The 21,991-nt window shown below is 39.3% G+C and overlaps 1 long non-coding RNA gene across 1 annotated transcript; it reads right to left on the bottom strand.

Annotated features, from left to right (window-relative positions):
• Positions 1 to 17,046: 17,046 nt before the first annotated feature.
• LOC141423093 (uncharacterized) lies at positions 17,047 to 21,784 on the bottom strand. The gene is made up of 3 exons (XR_012447747.1): positions 21,492 to 21,784; positions 19,918 to 20,220; positions 17,047 to 17,578 (listed from the first exon to the last, which is right to left on the bottom strand). It is a non-coding gene; the product is annotated as an uncharacterized lncRNA (long non-coding RNA).
• Between the last annotated feature and the right edge of the window lie 207 nt (positions 21,785 to 21,991).

Here is a 21,991-nt window from a genome sequence, read left to right as displayed (position 1 = left end):
AGCTGCCCAGATGTTTTTAAATTTCCCTTAGATCTGATAACTGGAAGGTGACATAAGACTTGCCCTCTTCCTACCATTACCTGTTGAAGGGGGAGGCACCCATTAGGACGTTTTGAATATTGGGGTGGCTTAGAAGGTAGGACACAGGGTGGAGTAGTGGAGGGTAGGCTTGTTATTGATAAGGGGCTTTTTTGGTCCTCCTTCCCATGTTTATCCTGTGGCTTACAAAGAATGGCTAGCATTTGAGTATCTAAATAGCAATTATGGACATGAAAGAAAATTTGTATTGGGGACCTCAGTTCACTTTTTTTCCCTTTTATAGAAAAGGTCTAATTGGAGTATGGTATAGAAAATTTATGCTGAGGCTGAAAGTATAGAAAATTTTAAATGAGAAGTTTAGAGACCACAGTAATGCCCATTTTGCTGTTCCTGGTATTATAACCTTGAGCTAACAATTGGCTTACAAGGGGCTGTGGCTGAGAGCAGGGCTTGTGCAAGGCACCACCAACCCCACACACATACACCAGGGACAAGTGACTTTGTCTGCCTAGGCCTGATCCTGCAGCATGTCGCCCCTCCCCTCTTCCTGTGTACTTGCTCCTGCATGCATTTATTCTAGGGGAAGTGGCAGTGGGCCGCAGCCACTGCCATGTGCAAATGGCAGCCTAGGATGTGTGTGTTGGGTCCTCTCTATGGATTCTCTTAGCTATGGTAGGCATTCCCACTGTGCTCAGGTGCCAGCATCCCTGTGCATGAGCATGCCTGTTTGTTTTCCCTCCTCCTCTTGTGGGGGTGGATTTAGGGCATGAGTGTGGCAGCTGCAATGTTTTTGCAGTCACCTCTGCCTCCTCTGGTGCCTAGAAGTGGATTTAAAATTGCTTTAGACTGAGGGGGCTGACAAACTAGTGGGAATAACTTAAGTCATAAGGTACCATGCTACAAGTTTTTCATGGGAGGCAGGGTCCCAGTAAACCCAGGGAGGGGAAGGCAGACAGAGACAAAACACACACAGTGAGACCATGGAGAGAGCAGAAAATGTGTCCTGACATCTTAGGTAAGGGAGGGAAAGGTAGAACCTGGAGGCATTACACATGCCTGAGGGATTACTGATCACATGTGCCTCAAGATTGCTCCCATTGACTGGTACTGGAACACTTTCAGCAACATGAACCTTCACTCTCCAGTCACTGTCTCAGGCAAAAGGGGAATTAGACAGGGGGGAAGAAAGAAGCAGTCATCAGATGCCATAACCAATCAGGATTCCCCCAACATAGCATGAGGCATACCCAAATAAACCCCAGGCTTGGTCTTGGCCCATAGTTGGGATCACCTTGAGGACAGAGTTGGCAAGGAGTAGCTGGCTTGACACCATGATGGGAAAGTCCCTCAGGATGTTAGGAAGAGACAAACAGGGTTAGCAGTACAAGGAAGTTTGCTTACATGGGGAAGGAGGAGGTTCAGGAGAGGATTTGGTTGGTTTAGAGGCTGGTTTAGAGGCTAATAGAATCTGTGCAGGGGAACAGGAAGTACAGAGGGAGGATTTGGTGCGGAGATAGGAAAAGGATTGGACGTAGGCTATTTCCTTCCATTTACCAGCACACTCACAGAAGTTGTATTAATCCCTTAAAATGTTAGGATTGAAAGTGTCATTAAGTGGCCATTTGGAGGCATTGTCTAATGGATATTGGGGCCAGGCCTGATTACAGAGAAAAATGAGCTTTTGGGGCTGAAGATTAGGCATAAGGAGAAGGAGCTCAAGGCTGGCCAGGAAGCATCCTCATGGGGAGTCTGAGGGAATTTGGGACTGTCCAACTCCCATGGTGAGGCCTGAACTGAGGAAAGGATATGACAGACATCCCCGAGATATCGATCCCTCAGGAGAGAGTAGAGGAGGGACTCCCGGGAGGGATGTTTCCATCACCAGGGGCCCACAGTCCTAGGGGACCTGGTCCCCAGGGATGAAAGAGAGCCAAGACCTAGTGCAGGATTTTGAGGAAATGAGGAAGTGAGATCAGGGCTCTGTGTGCGTGGAGGACTCACCGAGACAGGACCTTGAGGGAAGATTGACCAGTGGTGGATGATGATTGGAGGTGCACTGGGGCGGAGGAAATTCCCTGTGAGTAATGAGAGTGTCTTCTAGGATCAGGGGTCCTGGCAAAGCAGCTCAGATCCCGGAGGAAGGGAATGGGAGTTTACAGAGAGAGAGAGAGAGAGAGGGCAGGATGGGGGGGAAGAGCAAGTTCAGTGCCAGAAGTGCACCCGATCCGAGTCACAGCACCAAAATGTTAGGAAAAATGCAACTTGCAAAGAAAGCTCAATAGAAAAGTCTCACATCCAAGAGCAAGATTTAATGACAGGCTCAAGCTGTCAGGCTGGCCAGGGAAAAATGGTGCAGCACTGACTCTGGGCTAGGCATGGCTTTTACAGATGAGGGAGCTTGAGGAAGTTAGCATGTTCGTGGGAGTCTCACACACAGTGTGCTGTCTTAGAGCATGGGAATTTCTGTTAAGGGTGGAGCTGCTATTTGGGGTTGAGGTTGCCTGGAGGAGGCTCCATTTCTCAAGAAGTGAGTCCTGAGGATAAAATGGCCACCGATTCACAAAATGATGACATTATTACTCTGGCACTGAGAGAGCAAATGTGAAGTGTATATACACAAGAATTTATGACACAAATTGTAAGAAATTATACACTATGTGGTAGTTTATAAAAAGTAAACGTTTAAAAGAATGTAGCAATGTGATTAAGTAATACTCTTTTTATTTTCTTAGTACATGCTAAGCTGTTATAATTAAGAAATGCAAAATAGTACTTTAAATAAGATAGAAGTTTATTAACAGTCATGAACAGAAATGAAGACAACCTAAGTGTCCATCAACTGATTAAGAGATAGAGGAAATGTGGCATATATAGACTACTCAGCCATAAAAAAGTATGAAAGCCTGCCATTTGCATCAACATATATGGAACTGAAGATCATTAGTTGAGTTCAGGCATAGGTCAGGCATAGAAAGACAGGTACCACATGAATACAGTTGTACATGGAATCCAAAAAAGTTGTCTCAAAGATTTTTGAAGTAGAATGGTAGTTATCAGAGGCTGGAACATAAGTGGGTGTGGACTGGGGAAAGGTTGATCATTGGGTAGTAAATTACAGTTAAATGGAAGTAAGAAGTTCTGTTGTGCTATAACACTCTATGGTGACTATAGATAGGAATAATTGACTTTGTATTTCAAAAACCCAGAAGGAAGACATTTGGAAGATTTCAACATAACAAAATAGCAAAGGTTTGAATTGATAAATATGTTTAATCTGAATTAAACATTACTTAATTTATACATATCATAGAAATATTTCATGTTGCTCACTAATATGTATAATTGTATGGTTTTATGTATCACTTAAGTATTTTTTAATAAGATAGAAATTTAATTCTTTCTTTCATATGTACTTATGTACATATAATTGTTACCTAAAATAATGGAAACAAATATATATAACATTAATTAGCCAGTTTGCCTTTCATGGCGGGCTGGGTAAGCATTTCTAAAACTACTATTTGTTGAGAAAATGAGGAAATAACAAAACTTACATTTATTAATGTGCTGATCAAAGTTAAAGAATATAGAAACAAGAAAGGCTATAAGTGGAGTTATCAGTACAGGCATGTGGTATACATGTACACTGTGTGTACGTGTGTGTGAGCAATAAACATTTTTCCTTTTAGCTCTAGTCACTAAACAATTAAGCACAGCTTAATAGCAATGCTTACACCAATGAAAATGAGCATCTAATTATTGGCTTCTGGATATAATTCTCCATTAAAATAAACCGAGAGAAATTGCTGATTTCAGGGGTATGTATGGCAAAGTACAAGATCAACCTGATCAATGCTTTCCCACTGGTCAGTGGGGGAATACTTAAAGAACTATAAACAAATGTTAAAAGATACAGGACTTACTAACTTACAGGAGCTTCCACTGGTGAAATTTGGGGAAATTCAAGCAGCAAAATTAATAACTAAATACCAATTACTCATTGACTGAAATAAGAATTCATGAAATCAAATAGAATACATAAATGTTATAATAAAAGCTCTTCTTAGAGTAAAATAGAAACTGGTATGTGTAGTAGGAAGGTTGAAGTTGGGAAATCATCAGTGGATGATAAAATATTCAGTGACACTCTACTAAGAAGTAGAATATTGAAGTAGGCTTACACTTGTTCCCAGGAAATATCTCATTAAAAATAATAACTTTATAGAGAAACTTGGAAGACACTGCTTTAAGTGATTAACATCAACATCACTCACATTAGAAAGTCATTGGGCTTTCTGAAATGAAGCACTGTGGAGTAGGTAATGTTATTCAGGTGTATCCTGTCCCAAATGCATGAGATAAATGCAGTAAAGAAGAAACATCAGAAATACACACAGTAAGAAACAACCTTTAAAACCATAAGACTATATTCTTTAAAAATATCAAAACAAGAATGAGGAAAGTTTGAGGAAGAGATCCATTCTACAGGAAAGCAAAGAGACAAAAAGGATCAAAATTAAAACATTTTCCTGGGTTAGATCCTGGTGAGAAATACATATATATAATGCACATTAATGGAGAATTGTGTGGTCTTAGATAGGATGATTTTGTCATTAATCTTTTTTAGTTTTATTGCACTGAGGCTAAGGTCTTTATCATTAGGAAATACATAATTATTTGGGGATTATCAAAACTTTAATTGTATGTAATGCAGAGTGGTAAAGAAAATATAACAAAATATTAAAAATTAGGAAATTTTTAATGCTAAACAGTACTATGGAAGTTTATATCATTCTTGAATTTTTTTCTTTAAGTATGAAATTATATCAAAATTTAGAGGAATTCAATTAGCATCATCTAATTAATACACAGTTTATTATGAAAGGTGAAGTTATGCCATCAAAATAATCTGATATATTTGTATAGAATGAGATTAGTTGGGGCAGTGGCAGGTATGATAGCAATATGTTCTTATCATTAGTATCTGGCTATGACTATATGGGTATATATAATTGAATTTTCTTATCATTTGGAAAAATTTTTTTACAGACAATAAAATGTGTAAATACACTCACAACATGAAATGACTAAACAAAAAGAACTACATTCACCACAGTTGTAGTTTTCCAATATACTTTCCCGACCCTATACTCCCCATTTATGCCCCCTAATCAAGATCATACAATAACCTTAACTCAATAAATGATGTGCCAGGCACACTGTGCTGTGGATATTTATATGTAAATATACCTAATAGAACATGTTGCTTGAGGTGGTTGTGAAGAAACTGACATCAAATAAATTACTCCAACATATTTCAGGTCATTAATGTGAAATCTTTACTGGGTAGTAAAGCAACAGATATGTACTGCCTATAAAAAATGTTAATTTATTAATATCCCCAGCCTTTCTTTGATTTCTTTCATTTTATAATTATTAAGTAGACTGCCTTCATCTTTGAAATATTTCAGGTATACTCAGGATATTTTGTTGTTAGATTTACATTTTATGTATTTGGTTGGGAATATATTTTGGTAGTCATTTGGAATGCTATGGAGTGGTGCTGAATACATCATGATGACCACAGTAAAACAACCCTGGAAACATGCTGTTCGTTGGAGACACTAATGTGGATTTACTGTGCCCTGGTGGCAAGTGACAAAGAACAAACAAATCAGAAACAAATCAGTCATCAGTAACATTTTTTCCCCTGACTAAGCTTTTGTCAATGTCACAAAAATTGCAGAACACTGGAGACTTGGACCCATATAAAGCTGTAATCATTCAATTTCTCTTTCTGATACTTTTCCCACTTCATTTTGTTGTATTTGAGAAGAACTTCATTTTAGTTTCCAGCTGCTGGCTATCTTATAAGAGTGAAATTCTGATCGAATGTTTTCAAAAGACTTAAACAACTTCAATGATTACTTAGGCTTGGAAGTTTGTGCAATAATAAATTGAAATTTATCATTGCCAGCATTTCAATGAGTGAACTTCATTTAGGAATGAAGAGGTCAGTAATTTAGAATGTTCTATTTAAGCTGGAGAAGAAAAGTAGACAGCAAGGAGAGTCCCTATAGACTTTGTGATCTAGCAGAAGCAAAGGATGGAAATTAGGAAGACTGCAATGCTGTGAGGTAACAGCATTTCCAAGAAGAGAGAAACAAAATAGAAATAAAGATTGGTAGAAAGGGTGCATCTTAAAGAGACCCAGGAGAAATCATCTTGGAGCTTTGAGTGATGATTCTTTTATGAACAAGAGGTTGAGTAATAAACTTTCATTTGCCATTGTAACAGTAATCACAAACTAACATGCATTTTTAATTCCAGTGTGAGAAGATTATATAAATGACATTTTGAGGCAGAGTCTATGAAGCTCAGACTAACCTGGAACTCACTTTGTAACCCCGGCTGGCCTCAAACTCATGATCCTTCTGCCTCAGCCTCCCTAACACTGAAGTTGTAGGCATTTACCAACATACTTAGCTTTTAAATAATTTTCCTTAGGTTTATTCAAAATGTTCAAATAAATCAAAGGAATTACATGCCAGTGGTCCTTTCTGTAATAGGTCAAATAAGGTAGGTAACAATGGCTTATGTGTGTAATCCTAGCTACCTTGGAAGGTGAGATATCAGGAGAAGCATGGTTCAGGGACGGTTGGGAAAAAATTGTTTGCAAGATTCATTCTCAATGGAAAATATCTGGTGGTGGTGGCATACACACCTGTCTTCCCAGCAATACACCAGAAGCCTAAAACAGGAGGATCATGGCCAGGCTGGCCTATGCAAAAAGCACCTATTTCCAAAATAAACAGAGCAATGAAGGCTGGAGGCATGACTCAATCACTAGAGCATCAGCCTAACAAGTGCAAAGCTCTGAGTTCAACTCCCAGTACTGCCAAAAAAAGAAAATTAAAATCCCAGTACTGCCAAAAGTATGTCAAAATAAATGTATTTGTTTGTGAGTGCAAAAATTAAGGGCTGGTAATTTAATTACATTGTTAAGCAGAAAAACACGACAAAATTCTTCATCAAAAATAGTCATTCACCAATACCAACTAGTATAAATTGTTTGGGTACTTTGATTTAAGACATAAGGAGAATGGTGAAGGGGGTGAATTTAACTAACATATATTATATGCATTTTTACAAATTTCACCATGTGTCCCTTGTACAACAGCAATGTGATAATGTGAAAAAAGAAAGTCAAGGTATCGTAAAGTAAAAAAAAAAATGTAACAATCAGTTGAAGATGAAACAAAAAATTTGTCATTGAGAATTGAAAGCTTTTTATCCCTGTAGGTAGAAAGAGACAGAGATTCACAGGAGAGAGACAGAGACAGAGAGAGAGAGAGAGAATGAAATTTTAAAGCACCCCACATTACCAAATGTACCATATTTTATGTTTAAAATTATTTTACTTAGTTTTTAATTTCTTTGTTCAAAAGTTACATGTACGCGTGGCACTTCTTTCAAATCCTAATTTCTGTCAAAGAATAATAAATAACTTTTAGCACCAGCTTAACATTTGATCACGTGTATATATTAAACAGGAAAATTAACTGTACTCATAATTACAATTAAATCATATGTGCCTATATTTATAATAACTTCTGTTGTACTTCTTATTTTTCAAGTATATTTGTCTTAGGTTTTTAATTGTAATTTGTATGACTAATCCTTCCGCAGCTTATATTTGAAATATGTATAAACTTTTTTTGCACATTTGAAATATGTACTAACTCTATAATACACTTTTTATAAAAGAAATCATATTTTAGGGCAGACCTACAAGAGGGAAGGCTGGAACTCAGAGTCAAGCTCAAGATGCTGCCCACACTAGCATTTTTTTAGTCCTTCAGGAGAAACTCAGCTCTTCTTTTAAGGTCTCTCAAGTAATTGAATCGACGGCATCCAGATTGCCTAGAATAATTTCATTTCCTTAAAGTCACTGGAATACAGATTTATATTACATGTACAAGATACCTTCACTACCATAACTAGGAGAGTATTTGATTGATTAACTTAGGACTGCAGCCTGGTCAAACTGAAACATCAAAAAGTTCATCAGAGGATTTTGTTTTTCCCGATACACCAATAAGAATACCTTTGCTAACATACCTATGTAAATCACTGCTATAGGCTGTGACTGAGAGTGGGGAGACAATTAGAGATGATTGGCATCATAATCAATATTAAATTGAGATAATTGTTAACCTAGTGGCCTTAGAAAGCAGATCTTCATCTTAGGACTCTTGAAATGGATTACATACAGATCAGACAGCAAAAAAGACTTCATTGATTTTGGTGACAGAAGTATTGACATTACTAATAACCCCTGGCATGAAAAAGTACAATTATTGCAAGAATTTCACTTGTAAAATATTTGATTAAGGTTTAGCTTTCCATGATTGAAATCACAAACTACCAAAAACTGGTTTAAAGCCACAGAAATTCATTCATTCAATGTTCCTAGACCAGGAGTTCAAATCAAGGCCATGGATCTAAGGTAAAATCTCTTTGATGCTCCTTTCCTAGCTTCTAATGCCTACCAAGGATCCTTTGAGTTCTTTGGCATGTAGCTTTCATCTTCAGTTGAACTTCCCTTTGTGTAGGTTTTCTCATATCTATGTTTGTCCAAACAACTTCTGCCACTAATTTATAAGAACATACATGATTATTTTTAAGGTCCCACAAGACCATCCAAGCTAAACCCTTCTTCTCAAGATCTTTTGTTTTGTCACACCTTCTATTACATAATTCAATATTCCAAGGTTCAAGGGATTAGAATAAGGACATATATGTTGGGGACATATAAAATAGGGACAAATTCAGCACACTGTAAGATAGGGAATGAAATCCTGTCTTAAACTCTAGGGTTGACACTTGAACATCTTAGACACAGTAAGAATTATGAAGACTAGAGGTGAGTGACTTGAAATTGTTTTTAGAACTCATGATACAAGAAAAGACAGGTTCCTATTAGCAAACTATCAATGCAAGTTACAACATAAATTTTAGAACATCTCCCTGGAACATTAAAAAACCTTGCCACTTATAGCTGCTTGGCATACTGCTGAAAATCTGACTGAAATCTAATTGCAATGCTCACAGGACTTCAAAAACTATCTTCACATCCTTGCTAATCTATGCCAAAGAAGTATGCTGACATTTAGAACAAAGGGGAAATTTGTATAAATGAATTACCCCCTCTTTCTTATTATAAGACATCTTCTCTTGCCTGGAAACCATGCAAAGATCTTACCTGAGGCAATTGTCTCAAAGATGCTGCTTTTTCATTTTAACAGTTGTGTTGCCAAGATTATTGTAATTTTCTTCTACAAAATTGTAGATTGTTTGTAGAAGAACAATCTAATCCCATTAGATTATTTCAAAGCACAATTTGGAAATGATTACAACTATATTCCCAGGGAAAGCTTCTCCACCAATTTTTTTTTTTCATCAGGGTAATGATGAATTCACTGCTTAGTCTTCATGAAGCTATTTTAAGAAAATCAGCATAAGACAGACACATAGGCCAAGGGAACAAAATAGAAAATCAAGAGTGAAACCATACACCTACAGCCAACTGATTGTTGAAAAAGGTACTAAGAGTAAAGATTGAAGAATGACTTTCTTTTCATAAACGGAGCTAGGAAAATTGTATATCCATATGCAGAAAATGAAACTAGGGCCCTATTGCTCACTAATTAGAAAGATCAACTTGAAAGGATTGAAGACTTACATGTAAGAAGGGCTTCTACAAAACTAAGAAAGAGTAATAGAGGGATTGAATTTGATTAAAGAACATTATATGCATGTAAGAAAATATCACAATGAAACCACTTTGTTTAATTAATGTATGCAAATTTTAAAAAGAAAAAAACTAATAGAAGAAAACAAAAGGGGAAATGCTATGAACAATGAAATATGCAAGGATTTTTTTGGATAACTCCAAATGCACAAGAAACAAAAGCAAAAACATACAAAGAGGATTACATCAAACTAAAAAAGGTTCTGCACAGTAAAGGAAAGAACCTTCATAGTGAAGAGCCAACCTACAGACTAAGAGATAACATCCATTAATTATATATCTGACAAGGGGCTAATATCCAGAATATACAAGGAAGTCAAAAAGCAAGTAGCAAAAAAGCAACAAATCAATAATAAATCAATTCAAATAAGCAATAGCTCTAACTCAACAGTTATCCAAAGGAGACAGAAAATGGCCAATGGGTACTTGAAAAAAATATTCAAAATCACTAATCTAAGGTAAATGAAAATCAAAAACAACATGAGATATTGCCTTATCTTAGTAAGGATGATTATTATCAAAAAGAATAAAATTAGCATATTTGCAAAGATACACAGAAATCAGAACCCTTGTACACTGTTGGTGAGACTATAAATTAGTGTGACTATTGTGAAAAATAGTATGGAAGGTCCTCAAAAAGTTAAAAATAGAACTTTTCCCATATGATTCAGTAATCCTAATCTTGGGTATGCATTCAAAGTAAATAACATCAATGTGTTCAAGAGACATTTGAAATCAAATGATCATTACAGCACTATTCTCAATAGCCAAGAATCAGAAGGCATCTAATTATCCATCAGCTGATGAATGCAATACAGAAAATGGGATGCTTTTCTCCATAAAAAAAGTGATGCCCTGCATTTTTGTGATAACATGAGTTAAACTGGAGATTATTAGGTTGAGTGGAAACAGAAAGAGAAGTACTGCATGATGTCCTATATGGAACCTAAAAATTTAGTCTCATAGAAGTTGAAATCAGAATGATAGTTACATTGAGTTACAGATAGAGGACAGTAATGTGAGGATAAGGAAAGGTTGATGAGTGGGAATTAAGATACACTTAGAAAGAAGCAAGAAACTTTAGTACATTATTGCACAGCATGGTGACCGTAGATAACAATAATGTTCTGTTCAATTCAGAAAGCTAGAAGGAATTTTGATAGTTTTCACCACAGAGGAATAAATACTTGAGAAAGAACATATGTTTAACTTGATTTCAACACTATGTGATATATGCATGTATTGAATATTACATGTACAATTTTTGTGCCTTTTTTAGATAGGGTCTTACTAGCTAACCCAGGCTGTTCTGGAACTCACTATGTAGTCCAGGCTGACCCCAAACTCTCAATCTTCCTGTGTCTCCCACAAGATGCTGAGATTACAAACATGTACCACTCCATGCCTGGAAATTTGTACAATTTTATTTTTGTATGCATCATTTTGAAATAAAGAATATAGTTAATTAATTAAAATAAAAAAACAGGTTCAATGTTCCAAAGTTGACAGTAAGAGATATTTCTCTAAAATTGGTTCCCTTTGTGTGGATGGAATTGTCTTTTTTTTCCAAATCCAAAAACTAAAAGACATCACATAATTGTTAAGATGAAAAATGGAAGTAAAAATCAAAATAGATGATTGTGAGGTTGGAGTAGTAATCAGGGTGTCTTAACCTTCAAGGAAAATATTTCTTGATTGCAATGTTTCTACAAGTGAGGAAGACAACCAACTAGAGTTTTACTTAGTCTACTATAAGAGACATCAGCCTACAACCCTGTTATAGAAAACTCTAGTGATTATGTTCTTTCAATAAAAGGCAGATAAATTAATAAATAAAATGACAGTGTATAGAAGCAGACCACAAACAGATTTTAAAGTTGAAATTGTTTTTTGTCTTAAAGTACTTTTTTCCACTGAAGGTAATGGTGATATGACTAGATATGGAGAGTTCCTCCTGCAAACTAATATGTGCTATGACATTAAAGGCTTTTTATGATTTGCACTTTGTACAGTTCTGAATACTACAATCACTTACTCTCTCTCTCTTCTCCCAATACCACAAGGAGTTAGCTGACATCTATAATGATGAACCTATAAATCTTCTGTGAATTTAGCTACTGGCTGTTTAAGAAAAACATGCTGATAAAGGAATTTATTTTCTCAAATTTGCAAGTAAAGAAATGAATATTTCAAAGCTTTAACTTTGTAACCTTAGAGGATGATTATTGCTGATAAAAAGTTTTTTTCCCTAAATTTATAACACATCCTAATCAGGTTTTCAATTCTTCCTCAAGAATATATTAGGTACATTCAAAGAAAGCAAAAGGAACCTAACCATAGTTTCAGGGAAAATTTTGGTATAAATGAATGCAATTCTGAATATTTTAAATAAGAATTACCTAAGCTTTCAGTAAACACTGATAATTGTCACATCTGAAAGTAATCTATATCTCTGATATGTTAATTTCCATTATTAATAAGAGTATTGTACTGTAATTAATTCTATAATTAAAGAAAAGGCATATAAAATGTCAAATAATCTAAAATCATGAAAGGTAGATTTCAAATAGAATGTATTATCATCATGCAAATTGTCTTTCATTAACAAGCTATCAATGATCTGTTGATGTTTATTTAAAATAGACACTTTAATTGATGAACAAATTCTCAGTGGGGAGACATTACATTTTATTAAATGCTGCAAGGAAGTTGAAAATAGCTTCATTAATGTCTTCTCTGATGGCAGGCTAGGAGTTAGGGAAAGTTCAGGACTATTAAAAACTGTATAACCTGATTTAGAGCACTTCTCTCACCACTCCCTCATCCATTACCTGTGAGTCCAGAGAGGTCCTTTTCAATCTCAGATCCTTTATTAAGTTAGAGAAAATAGACATTTCCTCCCACATGGACTTAGGGTAGCTGAGAATTAGCAGAGGTGTATAAATCCACCCAGATCCTCCCCCAGGCCATTGGAGTTAAGAGTTATGTGGATTTTCCCCCCAGCTCCAAGTTAAGGATGATATAAAAACAACCTAAAATAAAATTCTCTGACTTTTCCTGGATGAGGCTTCTCCATTCCACCTGGCAGAGACCACACCTGTAATCTGCCCCTTTCCTATAATAAAACTTTGTTATTCCCTTCACTACATCCACATGTTCTACTTGGATTCTTCCTCAGCAGAGTGCAAGGACCAAAATCTGTCAAAGGATAAATCAAGACTGTAGATAGCTGACAGACTGTGGAACCTTGACCTGTATGATTTCAATTACTTCAGATTGTTGTGAGAGCAAGGATCAGATAATACTGCTTTTTATGCAAATGAAGGTACCACCAACACATATGAGGCACATAACATGCATTGACCGGACCCTTAAACTAACTTTTAAAAAGCATAACAGCCTGGCTCAGGGTAGGGCAGATGCTGCCAGCCCCCACCTGTGTGTTCACTGACTGGGAACAGCTGGGAGCAGGATTAGATAGCCCTGTTGATCTGCTGTTTTTTTTTTTCTTTTTGTCTCTTTTCTTTCTCTCTCTCTCTCTCTTGATTCCCTCCCACCTGGCTCAGTAAAGCTAAAACACAACACAGAAAACAGCAGACCTACAAGCATCTAGGAGTACATAACCCAACATAATATGTGCAGACACAGATCTGACTGCCACCCACCTGCACAGATCTCTCTCTGCCTTAGTGTGTCTGCAACCTAAGACAACACGAAGAACTGCAGAAAGAGAACTGCTGCAAGCATTTAGGAAGATCAGGACCTACCAAACACAAGCAGTAACAAATCCTCTGTCTGCCACCTGCTAGTGCTGCTGCATAGCTGACCCATTTTCAACCAAATGAATCTGCTAACCCACCAGGTGAGCAGAAAATACTGTTTTGGAGGGAACAACATATTCTAGCACAATTGGGAAGCCAATTGCACCCCCCCCCCCCGGACAAAACCAGTGATCAAATAAGGAGAGGAAATATTTCCCCTCTGCCTGGGTGGAGGGGCAGAACAAGTTGCTGAAAAAGCCCATACAGGGTTAGAGTAACTCAGCAACCCCTGTGAGCAATGCCAGGCACTGCACTACCTTGGAGAAACCAGGAGCAAGTGGAAGCTGACAGTCTCACCAAGGGAAAAGCTCATTTCTAACTCACAAGCTTGCTCTGTGAGTGGAAGGGGCTGACAACTGCTCATTTACCAACTCCTCATGGGATGACTTCTGAGAACCCGCCTGCTCCAGAGGCCTTGCTAAGGATGCCTGGACTCAACCACCTAGCACTGAGCCACCCCAAAGCTGTTTGACAGGGAAGAGGAACACTCATTGCCATGCAACCGAAAATGCCAACCTTAAGAAGGGACAGTCTTGGCCAAAGCCCCTATAAAAAATAGAAGAGTAACCACCTCAACCTGAAATCAGAGGAAAGAGTCCAGAACATTCATTGAATTGATAATACATATATTATATGTGTATACATATATATTTTTGTTATTTTATTTTACTTTTTATTAAATTTTTAATTTTAACTTTCATTTTCTTCATTTTTTGTTCCATTATACTGTTACCTAACTCTCTTCTCCATTCTGTCCTAACACTAACTTGCTCAGCCCTCTATTGCCCCACTTTCCTTTTGCAAACCCAATTTTTGCTTTCTCATCTCTTTCCATCAGCTCCCTATTCCCCTCCTTGCCTTCCTCTCCTCCCCTTACCTCTCCTCCCACTAAGTCAACCTCCCCAAAGCTCACCACCCACTGAATAGTCTATTATACCAACATTACACATTACCCCATCCTTCCTATCCTTCAGTAACCCTGACAATAGCACTCTTTTCCATAATGACTGAACTACACCTTAACACACACTAGGGACTTAGTATCCTAGAAACCCCATGCCTCACACCCTTCTGCCCTCAAAATTTCCCATCTTCTTGTCCTCCTGCTCCAGCTCTTTCAACACCTAAGTATCCACCTCTACCCAAACAACAATTATCCCACCAGTGTCCACAGATTATGGAGTATATCACCAAAGGCTCACTACATATTTTGTCAATAACTGGTCCAACATTAAATCAGTGAATTTGTTATTGCTAATTTATTTTTCCGTCTCCAGGAACAATAATAGCACATCAACCTAGCTAACTACTAAGCCCTTTATAGCACAGTAATTGAGTCAATGGGAAGATAACAAGTAATTAAGATCCTCAATAAGCCACTCAACAACATAGGAGCACAGCACATCATAGATGCCTGGGGAGAAGAAGGAGTCCAGGAAATACTGCCCCCCAAAAAGACCAACAATTAAATAAATTATTTAGTTAAAAATGAAGAAAGTAAATACCCATTTCCTAATCCGAACCGAACAATGATAAATATCACAGATGAGCTCATTGATGTCAACCAAAAAATCTCTCAAAGAGGCAATTATGTGTGAGATCACTGAGAAACTCATGGAGAAGCTACAAGACATGGTTAACCAGAAAGTATAAGATGCACACAAGAAATATCAAGACACAAGCAATAAAAAAACTTGAGAAGACACAGAAACAACTAAATGAACTCAGAGTGGACTTCAACAAACTCCAACTGAAAAAAAGCAGATAATAAAAAAAGATGTATATGAAATAAAGAAGACAACAGAGATATGAAAAACCTCAGAAAAAAGAATCAAATAGAGACACTGGAATTAAAAATTTCCTTAAATCAAATAAAAAATACAGGGGAAAGCCACTGAGGCAGATTGGAGCAAGTGGAAGACAGAATCTCAGGACTTGAAAACAAAATACATGTTAAAGAAAAAAAACAGAAGAAATCTAAGACAAAAGATTCAAAAGCTGCAAAAAGAAAATAAAAGAATTCAGTGATTTCATCCAAAGACCAAATCTGTGAATCATGGGCCTCAAAGAAGGAGAAGAGGTGCAAATCAAAGGGCTCCATAATATATTCAACAAAATAATAGCAGAAAATTTCCCAAATCTTGAGAAGGAATTGTCCATCTAGTTACAAGAAGACTCCATGACACCAAACAGGTTTGACCAAAATAGAACCTCTCCATGGCATACTCTCATTGAAACAGTTGGCACAGGGAACAGATAAAGAATATTGAAGGCTGTAAGAGAGAAAAAACAAATAACATATAAAGGTAAACCAATCAAAATAACAGCAGAGTTCTCAACTGAAACCTTAAAAGCAAGAAGGGCATGGAGTGAGATATTTCAAGCACTGAAAGAAAACAGTTTCAGCCCTAGGATACTCTACCCAGCAAAGATATCATTTAAAATTGATGGAAGAATAGAAGTTTTCCATAATAAACAGAAATTAAAACAATATATGACCACCAAGCCACCACTACAGAAGACCCTGAAAGAAATCCTACACCCAGAATATGAAAACAAACAGAACCATGAAAGAACAGGAAGTATTAAAACTCATGAGAAGAACAGACACTCAGAAAATAGTATTGATTCAGCTGCACACACTGAAAACCTTATGAAACAAAAACAGCTAAATGGCAGGAATCACCACATTCTTCTCAGTACTGACACTGAATGTTAATGGACTCAATTCCCACATCAAAAGACACAATGCTGCGAACTGGATTAAAAAGGAAGATGTAACAATCTGTTGTTTATAAGAGACCTACCTTACTGACAGAAACAAACACTGGCTTAGGGTGAAAGGCTGGAATATGCTTTACCAAGGTAATGGCTCCTGAAAATGGGCAGCATCAGCAATACTTATACCAAATAAAGTGTACTTCAAAGTTAACTTACTCCAAAGAGATAAAGAAGGTCACTTCATACTAATAAAAGGAGCAATTCATAAGAGGAAATACCAGTTATCAACTTACATGCACCCAATATCAGTGCACCCAACTTCATTGAACATACACTAAAGGATTTAAAATCACATACAGACCCAACACAGTGGTGGTGGGAGACTTTAATACCCCTCTATCAACAATACATAAGTCATCCAGACAAAAAATCAACAAAGAAATATTAGTACAAAATGACACCACAGATGTAATGGAACTGACAGATGTCTACAGAGTATTTCATCCTGCAATAGCAAATTATGTACATTCTTCTCAGTAGCCCATGGAACTTTCTCCAAAATAGATCATATCTTAGGGCATAAAACTGTAAGGTATTGCCAAATTAAGACCACGCCACGTGTGGAAAGGAAAGATTTATTAGTCCAGACCGCAGGGCTCCCCCCACCCAGATCAGGGAGCAGCAACTTGGGTGAATTGGGTAGTGGGCTTTATAGGAGGGGCCAAGCCATGGGGGAGGAAGAGAGTCTCTGGTCTCAGATTATCTGTGATCACCAGATGGAACAGGTCGACATGCCTGGCTAGTTGAGTAACTGGAAGTTCCTGAGTTGTTTTGCAAGCCAAGAAATAATCAGGCAGGGAGAACCAAGCAGTCATAAATCAGGGGGTCTGGTTTTAAGGTGTAGTCTCAGGTCCTTCTACCTGCCCCAAGAATGCCAGGGACCTAACATTCCAGCCTTTTGTTGGTATTATGGGCGCCGATCCATCTAGCTGCTTTGTGCTGAGTGGGGGCATCGTTAAAGGGGGTTCAGCTGGAATTTGGAAATTTGTGAGGTCCCCAGGAGCAGAGGCTAATGGTTTGTCCCAGGCTTCATTTGCAGACAAGGCCAGTTGTCGGGAGAAGGTTGTAGTAGCATCTGGTGGGAAGTCTGTCTGCTGAGTTCCCTGGATGATCCTGGAGGCACCTAGGGTTAAAGAGCATTTTTTTTGGTTTAAGGGTTTGTATTGCCATAGCATCATTACATGTGCAGCTGTTTTTCTTTCTATAGTAGCCTCTATAATGGACCTAATAGATAGTATAACCAAGGGAAGGAAGCAGGGAAGTATTGTGCATGCTCCCAGAATTAGGCCCATTGCTCCCATCAGTGTTTTAAGTCCACCTGTGGCAGAAAACCATCTGTCCCTGTGTCCAACCAGATGGCTTTAGTACAGTGAAATTTACAGGGTTACAAGTGACTTGACTGCAGTTAGGGGTAATAGTGCTAGTAGTGCCTTTTTGAAGGAGGGCTAAATGTGTAGCCCTGTGCCATCTGGCCCATGAAACAGAACTCCAATAAGGGCAAAAATGATAACCGTCATTATTATACCAAGAGTTGTTTCCCCAGCACATATATTTTTCAGTTGATATATAGGTCCTTTCCCAACCCAGGCCTCCACAGCCACAGCCTGTACCTCCACATAGTTTGTCTATGGCCACACATGCATCAAACAATAATGACACTGGTTTTTCAGGATCAAACACCTGGGTTCGAGTAACAATGTTCCCAGTGAGGTGGCTATACTGAGTTCTAACCACTGCTCCACAGGGCAATAAGTGGGGTTGAAGCAGGTAAATTGATTATCATGGGCACACACCTGATAGATGGTGTGATTGTGAGTGCATGACCCGATAACAGAGCCTGCACAGGAATAGTAAGTGTGGAACAGTAAAACCTTAGTAACAATATGTCCTGCCCACGCAATGCACATGCATGGGTCACAGGAGGAGGATTTCTGGGTTGTGAAGGGAAAACAGATAGAGAGCCAGATGAGGAATAGGAGCTTATGCTGGAGTGGAAGAGGGAGAGAGTTTGCAGGGGAGGTGTAGCCACTTGGGGCCCAGCAGTATGCAAGAGTACTCATCCTTTCTTGTAGTGGAAGAGTCTGAAGTTGGTGGGCAATGTTTTATCCTTGAGAGGTGCTGTCACTGGGGGATCCCATTGAGCTTGACAGCAGTGGGCATTGTGAGGATGATCAGATGAGGGCCTCTCCCAGTGGAGAGGGTCAAAGATCCTTTAGGAGAGCAAGATCCAAGCCATGGTTTAACTGAAATTGTTACAGGCCCCTCTGAGGAGTGGGGCAGGATCTGGTCTGCCTGTTCTCTGAGAAGTTCCCAGAGGAGGTTAAGATAAGGTAGGTAGTCAGCTAGAGAAGCAGAGTCTGTTGGAGGCAAGTTTCCTAAGAGAAGTGGGTAGCCATACATTTTTTTAAAAGGGGCTCAAGAAGGAAGGGCTTTAGGGAGCCTGTTCCTTTAAGACCACACCTAGGTAGGTGACCTGTGGGAGACATAATTGAAATTCTCTTTAGAGACTTTGTATCCCTGGAGGCCAGAAAGTTTTAAAAAGGACTCAGTTGCCCTGCAGATGAAGGGCACTCTGGCTCTGCATTGAAGAAGGGTGGCTTCTGGGTAGTGCCAATCTAATAAGTCTCTGGTTAGGGCCTGTCCACAAAGATGAGGGCTGTCTTTAAAGTCTTGTGGCAAAACTGACCAGGTTAGTTGCTGTGAAGCATTGGTGGGACCTTTAAAGGCAAATAGAGGCTGACTGTCAGGATGCAGGTTAAATGTAATACTTTTGGATAAAAGAGAGCTTTACACTTTTAACTCTGTAAATGTTTGTATCATATTTCAATAAAGTATAGATACAGAACACAGTTATAAGGTGGTCATTTAAGTTATAAGGTGGTTTAAGTTATAAGGTGGTTATTTGCATGAGCAAATACGTAAATTAACTAATTTAGTAGTACTTAAAGCATGACAAGATCAACAGAAAACACAAATAATGTTTTTGATAAAATGTTTCCCTATAATAGTTTTTTGTAGATGTTACTCAGAGCTGAACAATATTAAGATAATGTTGTTATTTTATAGACATAGAGAGATAACTTTGTTATTTTATAGACATAGAGAATTTGATTTTAGTTGGACATGACCTTAAAAATTTTTTTAGGCAGCTCTTAGATTATAGCTAACTTTATCACACATTGGAGTTTATCTATAAATAAAATTGTCTTTTCTTTTTTGGCTGGTGGAGAAGATCATCCACCTCCACCATGGAGATCTGTGAAGGATAAAGCTTACCCAAGAAGTCAGGTAGAAATGAGTAGGTGACTGAGGCCTACCTGCTACTTGGACGGTTACCCTGGGCTCCTCCAAGGTGATCTTGAAGGGGGTCCAGGTCCCAGGGCCACTTCAGTCTTCAGCCACCAGGCCCAAGAGGTCCATGAGGCCTTCACTCTATTGAGAGTGGGAAGGAGACTGACCTACCTTGGAGACACAGAGAGGGGCAGTCATCTTTCCAGTATCCATTCTGGCCACATCATGGACAGGGTCCTGGCGGCAGGCTAGGTGAAGGGCAGTGTTTTGTCCAGTGTCCCATTGGTTGTACTTGTAGCAGGCCCCTGGAGGTGTGCATTGTTGTCCAGTCATCTCGAAGTTGGAGGAGGTAGCCTCAGGGCAGCTGCCAAGAGCTGGGCCTTTCGCTGGTCTCAAACCTCATCTTGGCTATTAAATACCTTAAATGCCATTTTCACAAGATCTCCCTGGGGTGGGTTGAGGGCCATCCTTTGCCTGTTTAAGTTTTTTTTAATATCAGGGAAGGATTGGGAAATAAAATGAGAGTTAAGAATAATTGGGTTAGGTATTTAAATTCTTATAGGAGGCTGAGTCATTAGAGGAGACAAGCTTCTTTTTAATTTGGGAGAAGTCAGTCATGGAAAAGGGCACATGAACTCTGATAATGCTGTCAGCTCCTGGCACCTCCTGGAGTGGGTAGAGATGGGCTGGGTGTGCTTGGGAGAAGGTATGGGAGTGCGTATGGGATGCAGGTGGGGAGGAGAAGGGTGAGGGTATAGCAGGGACTGACGGCAAGGCTGGCAGTGTTGGTTCCTGAGGAGCCGATGGCTCAGGGTGAATTGTGACCATTGTAGAAGAGGAATAGGGTAGCGGATGTTTGCGAGAGCCAGCAGGGTTTGAAGGACCCCTGAGTCATGGGAGGATGGGGTGGGAGAAGAGATTGGCGTAGAGGACTGGCAGGAGGAGTTGGGAGGTGGGCCAACAGAGCCTGTGAGGTCACAAGTTAGAAAGTTCAGTGGGAGGGAGAGACACAGACTTTGAGAGGGGGTTTGTTGTTGGCAAGGAAGATTTGAACAGCGTTACAAGATTGGAGCAGGGAAGGTTGAGAGCAGAGAGAAAGGAAAGCTTGGACAAATGGAATTTCGGATCACTTGCCATTGCAATGGCAGAAATTGTCAAGACCTAGAAGTGTGTGAAAATCATTCACTTAGGTTATGTATTGTCTTGGATGCCAAGGGCGAGGTTGTACAGAAGGCATCCCAGTGGACGCATCTAATGTAGAGTGGGAGGTCTCCATAATGCAGAAGGAGAGAGAGAGAGAGAGAGGGAGAGTGAGAGAGGGAGCGAGGCAGCTGTTTGGGTAAGTTTACTCTTCAGGCCAATATAGACCTAGGTCAAGATCTAGCCTCCCTTACATGACTCAGGCAAGGAGAGCAGAATTGTCTGGTTGCCGTTTGGTCATAGTAAGCTGGAGGGGCTGTCGAGCTCTCACCTTAGGCAGAGGAAAGGATAACAAGGAGGGAGAGCAAGAGAGAGAGAGAGAGGGAGGAGAGTGTGAGTGTCACCTGAACTGGTTCCCAAGGGTGGGCGTCCCCGGCCTGGGTTGCCGTGGGACAGAGAATGCCTCAACTGGTCACCCAGGCATCCCTGTGCTAAGCGGTGGGCATCCCAAATGGGGGTAGGAGGCATGCCTGGCGTGGTGCCTGAGAATTCCAAGACCATGGAGAGAGAGGTAACAGGCAGCCCCAAGGGAAGGTGACACTTACCGAGCCTGAGGAGTAGGTCAGGTGGAGAGCAGTGGAAGAGAAAGGCTAATGATGGATGGGAAAGTTGGCAAGGCAGTAAGGTCCGAAATCCACAGTCCGGAGGCACATGGGGTCAATTCAGCAGTCTGGGTTCAGGAGAGGGCAGGACACAAAGGCCAGGGAAGCAGCCCCAGGCTGGAGTGTCCTTTTAACCTCTCCATGGTTTTGGCACCAGATGTAAGGTACTGCCAAATAAAGACCACACCAAGTGTGGAAAGGAAAGATTTATTGGTCCAGACCGCAGGGCTCCCCCTCCTCAGATCAGGGAGAAGTGACTTGGGTGAATTGGGTAGTGGACTTTATAGGAGGGCCAAGCCATGGGGGAAGGAGAGAGTCTCTGGTCTCACATTATCTGTGATCACCAGATGGAACAGGTTGACATGCCTGGCTAGTTGAGTAACTGGAAGTTCCTGAGTTGTTTTGCAAGCCGAGAAACAATCAAGCAGGGAGAAACAGGTGGT

This window comes from Castor canadensis, chromosome 5 (assembly GCF_047511655.1).
Source record: "Castor canadensis chromosome 5, mCasCan1.hap1v2, whole genome shotgun sequence".
In the NCBI taxonomy this organism is placed as follows: domain Eukaryota; kingdom Metazoa; phylum Chordata; class Mammalia; order Rodentia; family Castoridae; genus Castor; species Castor canadensis.
The sequence above is the reverse complement of the archived record's forward strand: the minus strand, read 5'-3'. Positions and strand labels throughout refer to the sequence as shown.